This window comes from Brachyhypopomus gauderio, unplaced genomic scaffold, assembly GCF_052324685.1.
Source record: "Brachyhypopomus gauderio isolate BG-103 unplaced genomic scaffold, BGAUD_0.2 sc51, whole genome shotgun sequence".
Classification (NCBI taxonomy): domain Eukaryota; kingdom Metazoa; phylum Chordata; class Actinopteri; order Gymnotiformes; family Hypopomidae; genus Brachyhypopomus; species Brachyhypopomus gauderio.
Window position 1 is genome coordinate 491,085 of NW_027506876.1, and position 19,469 is coordinate 510,553.

A 19,469-nucleotide genomic window follows, 5' to 3' on the forward strand; every position below is an offset into this window, starting at 1 on the left:
TATAAAGGGATCGAATGATGTCAACATTTGGTGTTTGGATGTGAATGTTTTGTCTTAAAGCAGAGTAGACCTACTGCTTAGCAAGTGTTGATCGGTTCAATCAAAATGAAACTCAGTGGAAATGTACCTAGTGCTTTGTCATGTTGTCTCCCAACGTAGAAAACTCATGCTACTCGGTTGATTTGTAGACGTTTGTGTTATAAAGGTATCGAATGAAGTCAACATTTGGTGTTTGGATGTGAATGTTTTGTCTTAAAGCAGAGTAGACTTACCGCTTAGCCATTGTTGACATGATGACTTCCATGCTCTGATTGTATGAGGAAACGCCCACGAGAGATGTGCCCATTCTGACAAGCAAGGTTTCTGTAGTGTAGTGGTCATCACGTTCACCTAACACGCGAAAGGTCCCTGGTTCGATACCAGGCAGAAACATGCTTCTTGATAGAATTACAAACACACCACTGCTGTTTAGTGGTTTGTTGCCAGTGTAAAGGCTATCGGGGAGCTCTTCCCTTTAGATCCTCAAAGTGAGCTCTCAGTCTCATGTGATCGATACAGGAATGTTCTAAATCGCCATGTACCTTGATAGCAGTACTAATGCAATCAGTTCAATCAAAATGAAACTCAGTGGAAACTTACCTGTTGCTTTGTCATGTTGTCTCCCAACGTAGAAAACTCATGCTACTCGGTTGATTTGTAGACGATTGTGTTATAAAGGGATCGAATGATGTCAACATTTGGTGTTTGGATGTGAATGTTTTGTCTTAAAGCAGAGTAGACCTACTGCTTAGCAAGTGTTGATCGGTTCAATCAAAATGAAACTCAGTGGAAATGTACCTAGTGCTTTGTCATGTTGTCTCCCAACGTAGAAAACTCATGCTACTCGGTTGATTTGTAGACGTTTGTGTTATAAAGGTATCGAATGAAGTCAACATTTGGTGTTTGGATGTGAATGTTTTGTCTTAAAGCAGAGTAGACCTACCGCTTAGCCATTGTTGACATGATGACTTCCATGCTCTGATTGTATGAGGAAACGCCCACGAGAGATGTGCCCATTCAGACAGGCAAGGTTTCTGTAGTGTAGTGGTCATCACGTTTGCCTAACACGCGAAAGGTCCCTGGTTCGATACCAGGCAGAAACTTGCTTCTTGATAGAATTACAAACACACCACTGCTGTTTAGTGGTTTGTTGCCAGTGTAAAGGCTATCAGGGAGCTCTTCCCTTTAGATCCTCAAAGTGAGCTGTCAGTCTCATGTGATCGATACAGGAATGTTTTAAATCGCCATGTACCTTGATAGCAGTACTAATGCAGCCGGTTCAATCAAAATGAAACTCAGTGGAAACTTACCTGGTGCTTTGTCATGTTGTCTCCCAACGTAGAAAACTCATGCTACTCGGTTGATTTGTAGACGTTTGTGTTATAAAGGGATCAAATGATGTCAACATTTGGGGTTTGGATGTGAATGTTTTGTCTTAAAGCAGAGTAGACCTACTGCTTAGCCATTGTTGACATGATGACTTCCATGCTCTGATTGTATGAGGAAACGCCCACGAGAGATGTGCCCATTCAGACACGCAAGGTTTCTGTAGTGTAGTGGTCATCACGTTCGCCTAACACGCGAAAGGTCCCTGGTTCGATACCAGGCAGAAACATGCTTCTTGATAGAATTACAAACACACCACTGCTGTTTAGTGGTTTGTTGCCAGTGTAAAGTCTATCAGGGAGCTCTTCCCTTTAGATCCTCAAAGTGAGCTCTCAGTCTCATGTGATCGATACAGGAATGTTCTAAATCGCCATGTACCTTGATAGCAGTACTAATGCAATCGGTTCAATCAAAATGAAACTCAGTGGAAACGTACCTAGTGCTTTGTCATGTTGTCTCCCAACGTAGAAAACTCATGCTACTTGGTTGATTTGTAGACGTTTGTGTTATAAAGGGATCGAATGATGTCAACATTTGGTTTTTGGATGTGAATGTTTTGTCTTAAAGCAGAGTAGACCTACTGCTTAGCCAGTGTTGATCGGTTCAATCAAAATGAAACTCAGTGGAAATGTACCTAGTGCTTTGTCATGTTGTCTCCCAACGTAGAAAACTCATGCTACTCGGTTGATTTGTAGACGTTTGTGTTATAAAGGTATCGAATGAAGTCAACATTTGGTGTTTGGATGTGAATGTTTTGTCTTAAAGCAGAGTAGACCTACTGCTTAGCCATTGTTGACATGATGACTTCCATGCTCTGATTGTATGAGGAAACGCCCACGAGAGATGTGCCCATTCAGACACGCAAGGTTTCTGTAGTGTAGTGGTCATCACGTTCGCCTAACACGCGAAAGGTCCCTGGTTCGATACCAGGCAGAAACATGCTTCTTGATAGAATTACAAACACACCACTGCTGTTTAGTGGTTTGTTGCCAGTGTAAAGTCTATCAGGGAGCTCTTCCCTTTAGATCCTCAAAGTGAGCTCTCAGTCTCATGTGATCGATACAGTAATGTTTTAAATCGCCATGTACCTTGATAGCAGTACTAATGCAGCCGGTTCAATCAAAATGAAACTCAGTGGAAACTTACCTGGTGCTTTGTCATGTTGTCTCCCAACGTAGAAAACTCATGCTACTTGGTTGATTTGTAGACGTTTGTGTTATAAAGGGATCGAATGATGTCAACATTTGGTGTTTGGATGTGAATGTTTTGTCTTAAATCAGAGTAGACCTACTGCTTAGCCAGTGTTGATCGGTTCAATCAAAATGAAACTCAGTGGAAACTTACCTGGTGCTTTGTCATGTTGTCTCCCAACGTAGAAAACTCATGCTACTCGGTTGATTTGTAGACGTTTGTGTTATAAAGGTATCGAATGAAGTCAACATTTGGTGTTTGGATGTGAATGTTTTGTATTAAAGCAGAGTAGACCTACCGCTTAGCCATTGTTGACATGATGACTTCCATGCTCTGATTGTATGAGGAAACGCCCACGGGAGATGTGCCCATTCAGACACGCAAGGTTTCTGTAGTGTAGTGTTCATCACGTTCGCTTAACACGCGTAAGGTCCCTGGTTCGATACCAGGCAGAAACATGCTTCTTGATAGAATTACAAACACACCACTGCTGTTTAGTGGTTTGTTGCCATTGTAAAGGCTATCGGGGAGCTCTTCCCTTTAGATCCTCAAAGTGAGCTCTCAGTCTCATGTGATCGATACAGGAATGTTCTAAATCGCCATGTACCTTGATAGCAGTACTAATGCAATCAATTCAATAAAAATGAAACTCAGTGGAAACGTACCTAGTGCTTTGTCATGTTGTCTCCCAACGTAGAAAACTCATGCTACTTGGTTGATTTGTAGACGTTTGTGTTATAAAGGGATCGAATGATGTCAACATTTGGTGTTTGGATGTGAATGTTTTGTCTTAAAGCAGAGTAGACCTACTGCTTAGCCATTGTTGACATGATGACTTCCATGCTCTGATTGTATGAGGAAACGCCCACGAGAGATGTGCCCATTCAGACACGCAAGGTTTCTGTAGTGTAGTGGTCATCACGTTCGCCTAACACGCGAAAGGTCCCTGGTTCGATACCAGGCAGAAACATGCTTCTTGATAGAATTACAAACACACCACTGCTGTTTAGTGGTTTGTTGCCATTGTAAAGGCTATCGGGGAGCTCTTCCCTTTAGATCCTCAAAGTGAGCTCTCAGTCTCATGTGATCGATACAGGAATGTTCTAAATCGCCATGTACCTTGATAGCAGTACTAATGCAATCGGTTCAATCAAAATGAAACTCAGTGGAAACGTACCTAGTGCTTTGTCATGTTGTCTCCCAACGTAGAAAACTCATGCTACTCGGTTGATTTGTAGACGTTTGTGTTATAAAGGGATCGAATGATGTCAACATTTGGTGTTTGGATGTGAATGTTTTGTCTTAAAGCAGAGTAGACCTACTGCTTAGCCAGTGTTGATCGGTTCAATCAAAATGAAACTCAGTGGAAACTTACCTGGTGTTTTGTCATGTTGTCTCCCAACGTAGAAAACTCATGCTACTCGGTTGATTTGTAGACGTTTGTGTTATAAAGGGATCGAATGATGTCAACATTTGGTGTTTGGATGTGAATGTTTTGTCTTAAAGCAGAGTAGACCTACTGCTTAGCCATTGTTGACATGATGACTTCCATGCTCTGATTGTATGAGGAAACGCCCACGAGAGATGTGCCCATTCAGACACGCAAGGTTTCTGTAGTGTAGTGGTCATCACGTTCGCCTAACACGCGAAAGGTCCCTGGTTCGATACCAGGCAGAAACATGCTTCTTGATAGAATTACAAACACACCACTGCTGTTTAGTGGTTTGTTGCCATTGTAAAGGCTATCGGGGAGCTCTTCCCTTTAGATCCTCAAAGTGAGCTCTCAGTCTCATGTGATCGATACAGGAATGTTCTAAATCGCCATGTACCTTGATAGCAGTACTAATGCAATCGGTTCAATAAAAATGAAACTCAGTGGAAACGTACCTAGTGCTTTGTCATGTTGTCTCCCAACGTAGAAAACTCATGCTACTCGGTTGATTTGTAGACGTTTGTGTTATAAAGGTATCGAATGAAGTCAACATTTGGTGTTTGGATGTGAATGTTTTGTCTTAAAGCAGAGTAGACCTACTGCTTAGCCATTGTTGACATGATGACTTCCATGCTCTGATTGTATGAGGAAATGCCCACGAGAGATGTGCCCATTCAGACATGTAAGGTTTCTGTAGTGTAGTGGTCATCACGTTCGCCTAACACGCGAAAGGTCCCTGCTTCGATACCAGGCAGAAACATGCTTCTTGATAGAATTACAAACACACCACTGCTGTTTAGTGGTTTGTTGCCAGTGTAAAGGCTATCGGGGAGCTCTTCCCTTTAGATCCTCAAAGTGAGCTCTCAGTCTCATGTGATCGATACAGGAATGTTCTAAATCGCCATGTACCTTGATAGCAGTACTAATGCAATCGGTTCAATCAAAATGAAACTCAGTGGAAACGTACCTAGTGCTTTGTCATGTTGTCTCCCAACGTAGAAAACTCATGCTACTTGGTTGATTTGTAGACGTTTGTGTTATAAAGGGATCGAATGATGTCAACATTTGGTGTTTGGATGTGAATGTTTTGTCTTAAATCAGAGTAGACCTACTGCTTAGCCAGTGTTGATCGGTTCAATCAAAATGAAACTCAGTGGAAACTTACCTGGTGCTTTGTCATGTTGTCTCCCAACGTAGAAAACTCATGCTACTCGGTTGATTTGTAGACGTTTGTGTTATAAAGGGATCGAATGATGTCAACATTTGGTGTTTGGATGTGAATGTTTTGTCTTAAAGCAGAGTAGACCTACTGCTTAGCCATTGTTGACATGATGACTTCCATGCTCTGATTGTATGAGGAAACGCCCACGAGAGATGTGCCCATTCAGACACGCAAGGTTTCTGTAGTGTAGTGGTCATCACGTTCGCCTAACACGCGAAAGGTCCCTGGTTCGATACCAGGCAGAAACATGCTTCTTGATAGAATTACAAACACACCACTGCTGTTTAGTGGTTTGTTGCCATTGTAAAGGCTATCGGGGAGCTCTTCCCTTTAGATCCTCAAAGTGAGCTCTCAGTCTCATGTGATCGATACAGGAATGTTCTAAATCGCCATGTACCTTGATAGCAGTACTAATGCAATCGGTTCAATAAAAATGAAACTCAGTGGAAACGTACCTAGTGCTTTGTCATGTTGTCTCCCAACGTAGAAAACTCATGCTACTCGGTTGATTTGTAGACGTTTGTGTTATAAATGTATCGAATGAAGTCAACATTTGGTGTTTGGATGTGAATGTTTTGTCTTAAAGCAGAGTAGACCTACTGCTTAGCCATTGTTGACATGATGACTTCCATGCTCTGATTGTATGAGGAAATGCCCACGAGAGATGTGCCCATTCAGACATGTAAGGTTTCTGTAGTGTAGTGGTCATCACGTTCGCCTAACACGCGAAAGGTCCCTGCTTCGATACCAGGCAGAAACATGCTTCTTGATAGAATTACAAACACACCACTGCTGTTTAGTGGTTTGTTGCCAGTGTAAAGGCTATCGGGGAGCTCTTCCCTTTAGATCCTCAAAGTGAGCTCTCAGTCTCATGTGATCGATATAGGAATGTTCTAAATCGCCATGTACCTTGATAGCAGTACTAATGCAATCGGTTCAATCAAAATGAAACTCAGTGGAAACGTACCTAGTGCTTTGTCATGTTGTCTCCCAACGTAGAAAACTCATGCTACTTGGTTGATTTGTAGACGTTTGTGTTATAAAGGGATCGAATGATGTCAACATTTGGTGTTTGGATGTGAATGTTTTGTCTTAAATCAGAGTAGACCTACTGCTTAGCCAGTGTTGATCGGTTCAATCAAAATGAAACTCAGTGGAAACTTACCTGGTGCTTTGTCATGTTGTCTCCCAACGTAGAAAACTCATGCTACTCGGTTGATTTGTAGACGTTTGTGTTATAAAGGTATCGAATGAAGTCAACATTTGGTGTTTGGATGTGAATGTTTTGTCTTAAAGCAGAGTAGACCTACCGCTTAGCCATTGTTGACATGATGACTTCCATGCTCTGATTGTATGAGGAAACGCCCACGAGAGATGTGCCCATTCAGACAAGCAAGGTTTCTGTAGTGTTGTGGTCATCACGTTCGCCTAACACGCGAAAGGTCCCTGGTTCGATACCAGGCAGAAACATGCTTCTTGATAGAATTACAAACACACCACTGCTGTTTAGTGGTTTGTTGCCAGTGTAAAGGCTATCGGGGAGCTCTTCCCTTTAGATCCTCAAAGTGAGCTCTCAGTCTCATGTGATCGATACAGGAATGTTCTAAATCGCCATGTACCTTGATAGCAGTACTAATGCAATCAGTTCAATCAAAATGAAACTCAGTGGAAACTTACCTGGTGCTTTGTCATGTTGTCTCCCAACGTAGAAAACTCATGCTACTCGGTTGATTTGTAGACGTTTGTGTTATAAAGGGATCGAATGATGTCAACATTTGGTGTTTGGATGTGAATGTTTTGTCTTAAAGCAGAGTAGACCTACTGCTTAGCCAGTGTTGATCGGTTCAATCAAAATGAAACTCAGTGGAAACTTACCTGGTGCTTTGTCATGTTGTCTCCCAACTTAGAAAACTCATGCTACTCGGTTGATTTGTAGACGATTGTGTTATAAAGGGATCGAATGATGTCAACATTTGGTGTTTGGATGTGAATGTTTTGTCTTAAAGCAGAGTAGACCTACTGCTTAGCAAGTGTTGATCGGTTCAATCAAAATGAAACTCAGTGGAAACGTACCTAGTGCTTTGTCATGTTGTCTCCCAACGTAGAAAACTCATGCTACTCGGTTGATTTGTAGACGTTTGTGTTATAAAGGTATCGAATGAAGTCAACATTTGGTGTTTGAATGTGAATGTTTTGTCTTAAAGCAGAATAGACCTACCGCTTAGCCATTGTTGACATGATGACTTCCATGCTCTGATTGTATGAGGAAACGCCCACAAGAGATGTGCCCATTCAGACACGCAAGGTTTCTGTAGTGTAGTGTTCATCACGTTCGCCTAACACGCGAAAGGTCCCTGGTTCGATACCAGGCAGAAACATGCTTCTTGATAGAATTACAAACACACCACTTCTGTTTAGTGGTTTGTTGCCATTGTAAAGGCTATCGGGGAGCTCTTCCCTTTAGATCCTCAAAGTGAGCTCTCAGTCTCATGTGATCGATACAGCAATGTTCTAAATCGCCATGTACCTTGATAGCAGTACTAATGCAATCGGTTCAATCAAAATGAAACTCAGTGGAAACGTACCTAGTGCTTTGTCATGTTGTCTCCCAACGTAGAAAACTCATGCTACTTGGTTGATTTGTAGACGTTTGTGTTATAAAGGGATCGAATGATGTCAACATTTGGTGTTTGGATGTGAATGTTTTGTCTTAAAGCAGAGTAGACCTACTGCTTAGCCATTGTTGACATGATGACTTCCATGCTCTGATTGTATGAGGAAACGCCCACGAGAGATGTGCCCATTCAGACACGCAAGGTTTCTGTAGTGTAGTGGTCATCACGTTCGCCTAACACGCGAAAGGTCCCTGGTTCGATACCAGGCAGAAACATGCTTCTTGATAGAATTACAAACACACCACTGCTGTTTAGTGGTTTGTTGCCAGTGTAAAGGCTATCGGGGAGCTCTTCCCTTTAGATCCTCAAAGTGAGCTCTCAGTCTCATGTGATCTATACAGGAATGTTCTAAATCGCCATGTACCTTGATAGCAGTACTAATGCAATCGGTTCAATCAAAATGAAACTCTGTGGAAACGTACCTAGTGCTTTGTCATGTTGTCTCCCAACGTAGAAAACTCATGCTACTTGGTTGATTTGTAGACGTTTGTGTTATAAAGGGATCGAATGATGTCAACATTTGGTGTTTGGATGTGAATGTTTTGTCTTAAAGCAGAGTAGACCTACTGCTTAGCCATTGTTGACATGATGACTTCCATGCTCTGATTGTATGAGGAAACGCCCACGAGAGATGTGCCCATTCAGACATGTAAGGTTTCTGTAGTGTAGTGGTCATCACGTTCGCCTAACACGCGAAAGGTCCCTGCTTCGATACCAGGCAGAAACATGCTTCTTGATAGAATTACAAACACACCACTGCTGTTTAGTGGTTTGTTGCCAGTGTAAAGGCTATCGGGGAGCTCTTCCCTTTAGATCCTCAAAGTGAGCTCTCAGTCTCATGTGATCTATTCAGGAATGTTCTAAATCGCCATGTACCTTGATAGCAGTACTAATGCAATCGGTTCAATCAAAATGAAACTCTGTGGAAACGTACCTAGTGCTTTGTCATGTTGTCTCCCAACGTAGAAAACTCATGCTACTCGGTTGATTTGTAGACGTTTGTGTTATAAAGGGATCGAATGATGTCAACATTTGGTGTTTGGATGTGAATGTTTTGTCTTAAAGCAGAGTAGACCAGAGGTGGGGACTCGAGTCACATGACTTGGACTCGAGTCAGACTCGAGTCATTAATATTAAGACTTTTGACTTGACTTGAAAAAATATTCAGAGACTTAGACTTGACTTGGACTTTTACACCAATAACTTGGGACTTGAATTGGACTTGAACCTGTTTACTTGCAAAGACTTGATTTTTTTTACCCCAAATCTAAATTTTAAAACGCATATTAATATTTATAAAGTGCGCCCCATTAATTTCATTTCCGTCCTTCTGACGCAGACCAGTCCTCTGCTTTTCCACACTCTGTACGTGTGTGTGTGCATGAGCTGCAGCACAACCAATCAAATGGGGGGTTGGCGAACGTAAATTTTTACCGGGCGGGGTGTAAAATGGACACAAATTAAGTATTATATCGCGATCGATCGATCGCCAGTGGTTGGTGCCAGAGCGAACTAGTAACTCATTGAATCATAGATGTGGATCAGAGGTAAATAAACTAGATTTTTTTCCGTCGTGAGAAATCGGATGTGTGGTGTGAGAGCGTGTGAAGACGATCAAATGCGTGTGTCTCACGCTCAATGCGTGAGAGTTGGCAACCCTGGGTTCTGTATCTGAACTCGAAGAAGAGAGTCTCTCTCTGTCACCATCATAATATCCAGTTCTATCTCAGCATGGATTGTGTATTTGAAGACATCTACGTCGAGAAAAAAATATATTGACAAAAGTGGAGCGAGTTTTCAGCTATGGGGACATCATTCATCGTGCACAAATGACATACAGACTTTTGGCCAGCAAATGCAATGCAGAATAGTTTACTGAAATGTCTAAAGTTGCAGATTCCTGTTAATTGTTCAGTTCTTATATTTGTTTGTCTTGTGTCACTCACACATGTTCTCCAAGAAACCAGATAAGAGAAGAGAGGGAAAATGCTGTTATGGTTCTTTGTATTGTACTGTGAAAATATCAGCACTTTTTATTTGAACATGGAGTTCTACTTATGACTTTTTCACAGAATATTTATTTCTGGAAAATTGTAGTTTAAAAGTATGAATATTTTTGCAGCTAAGTTTAACAAATTGAACTGTGCAATAAAGAGGTGTAATTTTAATTTTTTTTTATACTTCGTGTTTTCAGTTGCACATGTTTTATCAAGATTTGAGGAGAATACAGATTTAAAAAAGAACGCATGTCTATTATTTACATTTAACAACATTGGTAAAAAAAAAAAAGACTCGAAAGGACTTGAAATTCCAAGTTTCAGACTTGGGACTTGACTTGACTGTTGCCTGTCTTGACTCGAGACTTGACTTGACTTGAGTGTCTTTGCTTGAGACTTGACTCGGGACTTGAGGTATAAAGACTTGGACTTACTTGAGACTTGCAAAACACTGACTTGGTCCCACCTCTGGAGTAGACCTACTGCTTAGCCATTGTTGACATGATGACTTCCATGCTCTGATTGTATGAGGAAACGCCCACGAGAGATGTGCCCATTCAGACACGCAAGGTTTCTGTAGTGTAGTGGTCATCACGTTCGCCTAACACGCGAAAGGTCCCTGGTTCGATACCAGGCAGAAACATGCTTCTTGATAGAATTACAAACACACCACTGCTGTTTAGTGGTTTGTTGCCAGTGTAAAGGCTATCAGGGAGCTCTTCCCTTTAGATCCTCAAAGTGAGCTGTCAGTCTCATGTGATCGATACAGGAATGTTTTAAATCGCCATGTACCTTGATAGCAGTACTAATGCAGCCGGTTCAATCAAAATGAAACTCAGTGGAAACTTACCTGGTGCTTTGTCATGTTGTCTCCCAACGTAGAAAACTCATGCTACTTGGTTGATTTGTAGACGTTTGTGTTATAAAGGGATCGAATGATGTCAACATTTGGTGTTTGGATGTGAATGTGTTGTCTTAAAGCAGAGTAGACCTACTGCTTAGCAAGTGTTGATCGGTTCAATCAAAATGAAACTCAGTGGAAATGTACCTAGTGCTTTGTCATGTTGTCTCCCAACGTAGAAAACTCATGCTACTCGGTTGATTTGTAGACGTTTGTGTTATAAAGGTATCGAATGAAGTCAACATTTGGTGTTTGGATGTGAATGTTTTGTCTTAAAGCAGAGTAGACCTACCGCTTAGCCATTGTTGACATGATGACTTCCATGCTCTGATTGTATGAGGAAACGCCCACGAGAGATGTGCCCATTCAGACAAGCAAGGTTTCTGTAGTGTAGTGGTCATCACGTTCGCCTAACACGCGAAAGGTCTCTGGTTCGATACCAGGCAGAAACATGCTTCTTGATAGAATTACAAACACACCACTGCTGTTTAGTGGTTTGTTGCCAGTGTAAAGGCTATCGGGGAGCTCTTCCCTTTAGATCCTCAAAGTGAGCTCTCAGTCTCATGTGATCGATACAGGAATGTTCTAAATCGCCATGTACCTTGATAGCAGTACTAATGCAATCAGTTCAATCAAAATGAAACTCAGTGGAAACTTACCTGGTGCTTTGTCATGTTGTCTCCCAACGTAGAAAACTCATGCTACTCGGTTGATTTGTAGACGTTTGTGTTATAAAGGGATCGAATGAAGTCAACATTTGGGGTTTGGATGTGAATGTTTTGTCTTAAAGCAGAGTAGACCTACTGCTTAGCCAGTGTTGATCGGTTCAATCAAAATGAAACTCAGTGGAAACGTACCTAGTGCTTTGTCATGTTGTCTCCCAACGTAGAAAACTCATGCTACTTGGTTGATTTGTAGACGTTTGTGTTATAAAGGGATCGAATGATGTCAACATTTGGTGTTTGGATGTGAATGTTTTGTCTTAAAGCAGAGTAGACCTACTGCTTAGCCATTGTTGACATGATGACTTCCATGCTCTGATTGTATGAGGAAACGCCCACGAGAGATGTGCCCATTCAGACATGTAAGGTTTCTGTAGTGTAGTGGTCATCACGTTCGCCTAACACGCGAAAGGTCCCTGCTTCGATACCAGGCAGAAACATGCTTCTTGATAGAATTACAAACACACCACTGCTGTTTAGTGGTTTGTTGCCAGTGTAAAGGCTATCGGGGAGCTCTTCCCTTTAGATCCTCAAAGTGAGCTCTCAGTCTCATGTGATCGATACAGGAATGTTCTAAATCGCCATGTACCTTGATAGCAGTACTAATGCAATCGGTTCAATCAAAATGAAACTCAGTGGAAACTTACCTGGTGCTTTGTCATGTTGTCTCCCAACGTAGAAAACTCATGCTACTCGGTTGATTTGTAGACGTTTGTGTTATAAAGGGATCGAATGATGTCAACATTTGGTGTTTGGATGTGAATGTTTTGTCTTAAAGCAGAGTAGACCTACTGCTTAGCAAGTGTTGATCGGTTCAATCAAAATGAAACTCAGTGGAAATGTACCTAGTGCTGTGTCATGTTGTCTCCCAACGTAGAAAACTCATGCTACTCGGTTGATTTGTAGACGTTTGTGTTATAAAGGTATCGAATGAAGTCAACATTTGGTGTTTGGATGTGAATGTTTTGTCTTAAAGCAGAGTAGACCTACTGCTTAGCCATTGTTGACATGATGACTTCCATGCTCTGATTGTATGAGGAAACGCCCACGAGAGATGTGCCCATTCAGACATGTAAGGTTTCTGTAGTGTAGTGGTCATCACGTTCGCCTAACACGCGAAAGGTCCCTGGTTCGATACCAGGCAGAAACATGCTTCTTGATAGAATTACAAACACACCACTGCTGTTTAGTGGTTTGTTGCCAGTGTAAAGGCTATCGGGGAGCTCTTCCCTTTAGATCCTCAAAGTGAGCTCTCAGTCTCATGTGATCGATACAGGAATGTTCTAAATCGCCATGTACCTTGATAGCAGTACTAATGCAATCAGTTCAATCAAAATGAAACTCAGTGGAAACTTACCTGGTGCTTTGTCATGTTGTCTCCCAACGTAGAAAACTCATGCTACTCGGTTGATTTGTAGACGTTTGTGTTATAAAGGGATCGAATGATGTCAACATTTGGTGTTTGGATGTGAATGTTTTGTCTTAAAGCAGAGTAGACCTACTGCTTAGCCAGTGTTGATCGGTTCAATCAAAATGAAACTCAGTGGAAACTTACCTGGTGCTTTGTCATGTTGTCTCCCAACTTAGAAAACTCATGCTACTCGGTTGATTTGTAGACGATTGTGTTATAAAGGGATCGAATGATGTCAACATTTGGTGTTTGGATGTGAATGTTTTGTCTTAAAGCAGAGTAGACCTACTGCTTAGCAAGTGTTGATCGGTTCAATCAAAATGAAACTCAGTGGAAACGTACCTAGTGCTTTGTCATGTTGTCTCCCAACGTAGAAAACTCATGCTACTCGGTTGATTTGTAGACGTTTGTGTTATAAAGGTATCGAATGAAGTCAACATTTGGTGTTTGAATGTGAATGTTTTGTCTTAAAGCAGAATAGACCTACCGCTTAGCCATTGTTGACATGATGACTTCCATGCTCTGATTGTATGAGGAAACGCCCACAAGAGATGTGCCCATTCAGACACGCAAGGTTTCTGTAGTGTAGTGTTCATCACGTTCGCCTAACACGCGAAAGGTCCCTGGTTCGATACCAGGCAGAAACATGCTTCTTGATAGAATTACAAACACACCACTTCTGTTTAGTGGTTTGTTGCCATTGTAAAGGCTATCGGGGAGCTCTTCCCTTTAGATCCTCAAAGTGAGCTCTCAGTCTCATGTGATCGATACAGCAATGTTCTAAATCGCCATGTACCTTGATAGCAGTACTAATGCAATCGGTTCAATCAAAATGAAACTCAGTGGAAACGTACCTAGTGCTTTGTCATGTTGTCTCCCAACGTAGAAAACTCATGCTACTTGGTTGATTTGTAGACGTTTGTGTTATAAAGGGATCGAATGATGTCAACATTTGGTGTTTGGATGTGAATGTTTTGTCTTAAAGCAGAGTAGACCTACTGCTTAGCCATTGTTGACATGATGACTTCCATGCTCTGATTGTATGAGGAAACGCCCACGAGAGATGTGCCCATTCAGACACGCAAGGTTTCTGTAGTGTAGTGGTCATCACGTTCGCCTAACACGTGAAAGGTCCCTGGTTCGATACCAGGCAGAAACATGCTTCTTGATAGAATTACAAACACACCACTGCTGTTTAGTGGTTTGTTGCCAGTGTAAAGGCTATCGGGGAGCTCTTCCCTTTAGATCCTCAAAGTGAGCTCTCAGTCTCATGTGATCTATACAGGAATGTTCTAAATCGCCATGTACCTTGATAGCAGTACTAATGCAATCGGTTCAATCAAAATGAAACTCTGTGGAAACGTACCTAGTGCTTTGTCATGTTGTCTCCCAACGTAGAAAACTCATGCTACTCGGTTGATTTGTAGACGTTTGTGTTATAAAGGGATCGAATGAAGTCAACATTTGGGGTTTGGATGTGAATGTTTTGTCTTAAAGCAGAGTAGACCTACTGCTTAGCCAGTGTTGATCGGTTCAATCAAAATGAAACTCAGTGGAAACGTACCTAGTGCTTTGTCATGTTGTCTCCCAACGTAGAAAACTCATGCTACTTGGTTGATTTGTAGACGTTTGTGTTATAAAGGGATCGAATGATGTCAACATTTGGTGTTTGGATGTGAATGTTTTGTCTTAAAGCAGAGTAGACCTACTGCTTAGCCATTGTTGACATGATGACTTCCATGCTCTGATTGTATGAGGAAACGCCCACGAGAGATGTACCCATTCAGACACGCAAGGTTTCTGTAGTGTAGTGGTCATCACGTTCGCCTAACACGCGAAAGGTCCCTGGTTCGATACCAGGCAGAAACATGCTTCTTGATAGAATTACAAACACACCACTGCTGTTTAGTGGTTTGTTGCCAGTGTAAAGGCTATCAGGGAGCTCTTCCCTTTAGATCCTCAAAGTGAGCTGTCAGTCTCATGTGATCGATACAGGAATGTTTTAAATCGCCATGTACCTTGATAGCAGTACTAATGCAGCCGGTTCAATCAAAATGAAACTCAGTGGAAACGTACCTAGTGCTTTGTCATGTTGTCTCCCAACGTAGAAAACTCATGCTACTTGGTTGATTTGTAGACGTTTGTGTTATAAAGGGATCGAATGATGTCAACATTTGGTGTTTGGATGTGAATGTTTTGTCTTAAAGCAGAGTAGACCTACTGCTTAGCAAGTGTTGATCGGTTCAATCAAAATGAAACTCAGTGGAAATGTACCTAGTGCTTTGTCATGTTGTCTCCCAACGTAGAAAACTCATGCTACTCGGTTGATTTGTAGACGTTTGTGTTATAAAGGTATCGAATGAAGTCAACATTTGGTGTTTGGATGTGAATGTTTTGTCTTAAAGCAGAGTAGACCTACCGCTTAGCCATTGTTGACATGATGACTTCCATGCTCTGATTGTATGAGGAAACGCCCACGAGAGATGTGCCCGTTCTGACAAGCAAGGTTTCTGTAGTGTAGTGGTCATCACGTTCGCCTAACACGCGAAAGGTCCCTGGTTCGATACCAGGCAGAAACATGCTTCTTGATAGAATTACAAACACACCACTGCTGTTTAGTGGTTTGTTGCCAGTGTAAAGGCTATCGGGGAGCTCTTCCCTTTAGATCCTCAAAGTGAGCTCTCAGTCTCATGTGATCGATACAGGAATGTTCTAAATCGCCATGTACCTTGATAGCAGTACTAATGCAATCAGTTCAATCAAAATGAAACTCAGTGGAAACTTACCTGGTGCTTTGTCATGTTGTCTCCCAACGTAGAAAACTCATGCTACTCGGTTGATTTGTAGACGATTGTGTTATAAAGGGATCGAATGATGTCAACATTTGGTGTTTGGATGTGAATGTTTTGTCTTAAAGCAGAGTAGACCTACTGCTTAGCAAGTGTTGATCGGTTCAATCAAAATGAAACTCAGTGGAAATGTACCTAGTGCTTTGTCATGTTGTCTCCCAACGTAGAAAACTCATGCTACTCGGTTGATTTGTAGACGTTTGTGTTATAAAGGTATCGAATGAAGTCAACATTTGGTGTTTGGATGTGAATGTTTTGTCTTAAAGCAGAGTAGACCTACCGCTTAGCCATTGTTGACATGATGACTTCCATGCTCTGATTGTATGAGGAAACGCCCACGAGAGATGTGCCCATTCAGACAGGCAAGGTTTCTGTAGTGTAGTGGTCATCACGTTTGCCTAACACGCGAAAGGTCCCTGGTTCGATACCAGGCAGAAACGTGCTTCTTGATAGAATTACAAACACACCACTGCTGTTTAGTGGTTTGTTGCCAGTGTAAAGGCTATCAGGGAGCTCTTCCCTTTAGATCCTCAAAGTGAGCTGTCAGTCTCATGTGATCGATACAGGAATGTTTTAAATCGCCATGTACCTTGATAGCAGTACTAATGCAGCCGGTTCAATCAAAATGAAACTCAGTGGAAACTTACCTGGTGCTTTGTCATGTTGTCTCCCAACGTAGAAAACTCATGCTACTCGGTTGATTTGTAGACGTTTGTGTTATAAAGGGATCAAATGATGTCAACATTTGGGGTTTGGATGTGAATGTTTTGTCTTAAAGCAGAGTAGACCTACTGCTTAGCCATTGTTGACATGATGACTTCCATGCTCTGATTGTATGAGGAAACGCCCACGAGAGATGTGCCCATTCAGACACGCAAGGTTTCTGTAGTGTAGTGGTCATCACGTTCGCCTAACACGCGAAAGGTCCCTGGTTCGATACCAGGCAGAAACATGCTTCTTGATAGAATTACAAACACACCACTGCTGTTTAGTGGTTTGTTGCCAGTGTAAAGTCTATCAGGGAGCTCTTCCCTTTAGATCCTCAAAGTGAGCTCTCAGTCTCATGTGATCGATACAGGAATGTTTTAAATCGCCATGTACCTTGATAGCAGTACTAATGCAGCCGGTTCAATCAAAATGAAACTCAGTGGAAACTTACCTGGTGCTTTGTCATGTTGTCTCCCAACGTAGAAAACTCATGCTACTTGGTTGATTTGTAGACGTTTGTGTTATAAAGGGATCGAATGATGTCAACATTTGGTGTTTGGATGTGAATGTTTTGTCTTAAAGCAGAGTAGACCTACTGCTTAGCAAGTGTTGATCGGTTCAATCAAAATGAAACTCAGTGGAAATGTACCTAGTGCTTTGTCATGTTGTCTCCCAACGTAGAAAACTCATGCTACTCGGTTGATTTGTAGACGTTTGTGTTATAAAGGTATCGAATGAAGTCAACATTTGGTGTTTGGATGTGAATGTTTTGTCTTAAAGCAGAGTAGACCTACCGCTTAGCCATTGTTGACATGATGACTTCCATGCTCTGATTGTATGAGGAAACGCCCACGAGAGATGTGCCCATTCAGACAAGCAAGGTTTCTGTAGTGTAGTGGTCATCACGTTCGCCTAACACGCGTAAGGTCCCTGGTTCGATACCAGGCAGAAACATGCTTCTTGATAGAATTACAAACACACCACTGCTGTTTAGTGGTTTGTTGCCAGTGTAAAGGCTATCGGGGAGCTCTTCCCTTTAGATCCTCAAAGTGAGCTCTCAGTCTCATGTGATCGATACAGGAATGTTCTAAATCGCCATGTACCTTGATAGCAGTACTAATGCAATCAGTTCAATCAAAATGAAACTCAGTGGAAACTTACCTGGTGCTTTGTCATGTTGTCTCCCAACGTAGAAAACTCATGCTACTCGGTTGATTTGTAGACGTTTGTGTTATAAAGGGATCAAATGATGTCAACATTTGGGGTTTGGATGTGAATGTTTTGTCTTAAAGCAGAGTAGACCTACTGCTTAGCCATTGTTGACATGATGACTTCCATGCTCTGATTGTATGAGGAAACGCCCACGAGAGATGTGCCCATTCAGACACGCAAGGTTTCTGTAGTGTAGTGGTCATCACGTTCGCCTAACACGCGAAAGGTCCCTGGTTCGATACCAGGCAGAAACATGCTTCTTGATAGAATTACAAACACACCACTGCTGTTTAGTGGTTTGTTGCCAGTGTAAAGTCTATCAGGGAGCTCTTCCCTTTAGATCCTCAAAGTGAGCTCTCAGTCTCATGTGATCGATACAGGAATGTTCTAAATCGCCATGTACCTTGATAGCAGTACTAATGCAATCGGTTCAATCAAAATGAAACTCAGTGGAAACGTACCTAGTGCTTTGTCATGTTGTCTCCCAACGTAGAAAACTCATGCTACTTGGTTGATTTGTAGACGTTTGTGTTATAAAGGGATCGAATGATGTCAACATTTGGTGTTTGGATGTGAATGTTTTGTCTTAAAGCAGAGTGGACCTACTGCTTAGCCATTGTTGACATGATGACTTCCATGCTCTGATTGTATGAGGAAACGCCCACGAGAGATGTGCCCATTCAGACACGCAAGGTTTCTGTAGTGTAGTGGTCATCACGTTCGCCTAACACGCGAAAGGTCCCTGGTTCGATACCAGGCAGAAACATGCTTCTTGATAGAATTACAAACACACCACTGCTGTTTAGTGGTTTGTTGCCAGTGTAAAGGCTATCGGGGAGCTCTTCCCTTTAGATCCTCAAAGTGAGCTCTCAGTCTCATGTGATCGATACAGGAATGTTCTAAATCGCCATGTACCTTGATAGCAGTACTAATGCAATCGGTTCAATCAAAATGAAACTCAGTGGAAACGTACCTAGTGCTTTGTCATGTTGTCTCCCAACGTAGAAAACTCATGCTACTTGGTTGATTTGTAGACGTTTGTGTTATAAAGGGATCGAATGATGTCAACATTTGGTGTTTGGATGTGAATGTTTTGTCTTAAAGCAGAGTAGACCTACTGCTTAGCCAGTGTTGATCGGTTCAATCAAAATGAAACTCAGTGGAAACGTACCTAGTGCTTTGTCATGTTGTCTCCCAACGTAGAAAACTCATGCTACTCGGTTGATTTGTAGACGTTTGTGTTATAAAGGTATCGAATGAAGTCAACATTTGGTGTTTGAATGTGAATGTTTTGTCTTAAAGCAGAGTAGACCTACCGCTTAGCCATTGTTGACATGATGACTTCCATGCTCTGATTGTATGAGGAAACGCCCACGAGAGATGTGCCCATTCAGACACGCAAGGTTTCTGTAGTGTAGTGTTCATCATGTTCGCCTAACACGCGAAAGGTCCCTGGTTCGATACCAGGCAGAAACATGCTTCTTGATAGAATTACAAATACACCACTGCTGTTTAGTGGTTTGTTGCCATTGTAAAGGCTATCGGGGAGCTCTTCCCTTTAGATCCTCAAAGTGAGCTCTCAGTCTCATGTGATCGATACAGGAATGTTCTAAATCGCCATGTACCTTGATAGCAGTACTAATGCAATCGGTTCAATCAAAATGAAACTCAGTGGAAACGTACCTAGTGCTTTGTCATGTTGTCTCCCAACGTAGAAAACTCAT

At 41.9% G+C, this 19,469-nt stretch overlaps 27 non-coding genes across 27 annotated transcripts; all 27 read left to right on the top strand.

Moving 5' to 3' along the window:
* Positions 1–359: 359 nt before the first annotated feature.
* Positions 360–432, top strand: trnav-aac (transfer RNA valine (anticodon AAC)). Its single transcript has one exon. It is a non-coding gene; the product is annotated as a tRNA-Val (tRNA).
* Positions 433–1,069: 637 nt separating this feature from the next.
* Positions 1,070–1,142, top strand: trnav-aac (transfer RNA valine (anticodon AAC)). Its single transcript has one exon. It is a non-coding gene; the product is annotated as a tRNA-Val (tRNA).
* Positions 1,143–1,581: 439 nt separating this feature from the next.
* On the top strand, positions 1,582–1,654 carry trnav-aac (transfer RNA valine (anticodon AAC)). Its single transcript has one exon. It is a non-coding gene; the product is annotated as a tRNA-Val (tRNA).
* A 637-nt stretch (positions 1,655–2,291) lies between these two features.
* On the top strand, positions 2,292–2,364 carry trnav-aac (transfer RNA valine (anticodon AAC)). Its single transcript has one exon. It is a non-coding gene; the product is annotated as a tRNA-Val (tRNA).
* Positions 2,365–3,513: 1,149 nt separating this feature from the next.
* trnav-aac (transfer RNA valine (anticodon AAC)) lies at positions 3,514–3,586 on the top strand. Its single transcript has one exon. It is a non-coding gene; the product is annotated as a tRNA-Val (tRNA).
* Positions 3,587–4,223: 637 nt separating this feature from the next.
* Positions 4,224–4,296, top strand: trnav-aac (transfer RNA valine (anticodon AAC)). The gene has a single exon. It is a non-coding gene; the product is annotated as a tRNA-Val (tRNA).
* Positions 4,297–4,735: 439 nt separating this feature from the next.
* trnav-aac (transfer RNA valine (anticodon AAC)) lies at positions 4,736–4,808 on the top strand. Its single transcript has one exon. It is a non-coding gene; the product is annotated as a tRNA-Val (tRNA).
* A 637-nt stretch (positions 4,809–5,445) lies between these two features.
* trnav-aac (transfer RNA valine (anticodon AAC)) lies at positions 5,446–5,518 on the top strand. The gene has a single exon. It is a non-coding gene; the product is annotated as a tRNA-Val (tRNA).
* A 439-nt stretch (positions 5,519–5,957) lies between these two features.
* trnav-aac (transfer RNA valine (anticodon AAC)) lies at positions 5,958–6,030 on the top strand. Its single transcript has one exon. It is a non-coding gene; the product is annotated as a tRNA-Val (tRNA).
* Positions 6,031–6,667: 637 nt separating this feature from the next.
* Positions 6,668–6,740, top strand: trnav-aac (transfer RNA valine (anticodon AAC)). The gene has a single exon. It is a non-coding gene; the product is annotated as a tRNA-Val (tRNA).
* An 835-nt stretch (positions 6,741–7,575) lies between these two features.
* On the top strand, positions 7,576–7,648 carry trnav-aac (transfer RNA valine (anticodon AAC)). Its single transcript has one exon. It is a non-coding gene; the product is annotated as a tRNA-Val (tRNA).
* A 439-nt stretch (positions 7,649–8,087) lies between these two features.
* Positions 8,088–8,160, top strand: trnav-aac (transfer RNA valine (anticodon AAC)). Its single transcript has one exon. It is a non-coding gene; the product is annotated as a tRNA-Val (tRNA).
* A 439-nt stretch (positions 8,161–8,599) lies between these two features.
* Positions 8,600–8,672, top strand: trnav-aac (transfer RNA valine (anticodon AAC)). The gene has a single exon. It is a non-coding gene; the product is annotated as a tRNA-Val (tRNA).
* Positions 8,673–10,512: 1,840 nt separating this feature from the next.
* On the top strand, positions 10,513–10,585 carry trnav-aac (transfer RNA valine (anticodon AAC)). The gene has a single exon. It is a non-coding gene; the product is annotated as a tRNA-Val (tRNA).
* Positions 10,586–11,222: 637 nt separating this feature from the next.
* On the top strand, positions 11,223–11,295 carry trnav-aac (transfer RNA valine (anticodon AAC)). Its single transcript has one exon. It is a non-coding gene; the product is annotated as a tRNA-Val (tRNA).
* Positions 11,296–11,932: 637 nt separating this feature from the next.
* On the top strand, positions 11,933–12,005 carry trnav-aac (transfer RNA valine (anticodon AAC)). Its single transcript has one exon. It is a non-coding gene; the product is annotated as a tRNA-Val (tRNA).
* Positions 12,006–12,642: 637 nt separating this feature from the next.
* Positions 12,643–12,715, top strand: trnav-aac (transfer RNA valine (anticodon AAC)). The gene has a single exon. It is a non-coding gene; the product is annotated as a tRNA-Val (tRNA).
* An 835-nt stretch (positions 12,716–13,550) lies between these two features.
* On the top strand, positions 13,551–13,623 carry trnav-aac (transfer RNA valine (anticodon AAC)). Its single transcript has one exon. It is a non-coding gene; the product is annotated as a tRNA-Val (tRNA).
* Positions 13,624–14,062: 439 nt separating this feature from the next.
* Positions 14,063–14,135, top strand: trnav-aac (transfer RNA valine (anticodon AAC)). Its single transcript has one exon. It is a non-coding gene; the product is annotated as a tRNA-Val (tRNA).
* Positions 14,136–14,772: 637 nt separating this feature from the next.
* trnav-aac (transfer RNA valine (anticodon AAC)) lies at positions 14,773–14,845 on the top strand. Its single transcript has one exon. It is a non-coding gene; the product is annotated as a tRNA-Val (tRNA).
* Positions 14,846–15,482: 637 nt separating this feature from the next.
* On the top strand, positions 15,483–15,555 carry trnav-aac (transfer RNA valine (anticodon AAC)). Its single transcript has one exon. It is a non-coding gene; the product is annotated as a tRNA-Val (tRNA).
* Positions 15,556–16,192: 637 nt separating this feature from the next.
* Positions 16,193–16,265, top strand: trnav-aac (transfer RNA valine (anticodon AAC)). The gene has a single exon. It is a non-coding gene; the product is annotated as a tRNA-Val (tRNA).
* A 439-nt stretch (positions 16,266–16,704) lies between these two features.
* On the top strand, positions 16,705–16,777 carry trnav-aac (transfer RNA valine (anticodon AAC)). The gene has a single exon. It is a non-coding gene; the product is annotated as a tRNA-Val (tRNA).
* Positions 16,778–17,414: 637 nt separating this feature from the next.
* On the top strand, positions 17,415–17,487 carry trnav-aac (transfer RNA valine (anticodon AAC)). The gene has a single exon. It is a non-coding gene; the product is annotated as a tRNA-Val (tRNA).
* A 439-nt stretch (positions 17,488–17,926) lies between these two features.
* Positions 17,927–17,999, top strand: trnav-aac (transfer RNA valine (anticodon AAC)). The gene has a single exon. It is a non-coding gene; the product is annotated as a tRNA-Val (tRNA).
* A 439-nt stretch (positions 18,000–18,438) lies between these two features.
* trnav-aac (transfer RNA valine (anticodon AAC)) lies at positions 18,439–18,511 on the top strand. The gene has a single exon. It is a non-coding gene; the product is annotated as a tRNA-Val (tRNA).
* Positions 18,512–19,148: 637 nt separating this feature from the next.
* On the top strand, positions 19,149–19,221 carry trnav-aac (transfer RNA valine (anticodon AAC)). The gene has a single exon. It is a non-coding gene; the product is annotated as a tRNA-Val (tRNA).
* Positions 19,222–19,469: the final 248 nt, after the last annotated feature.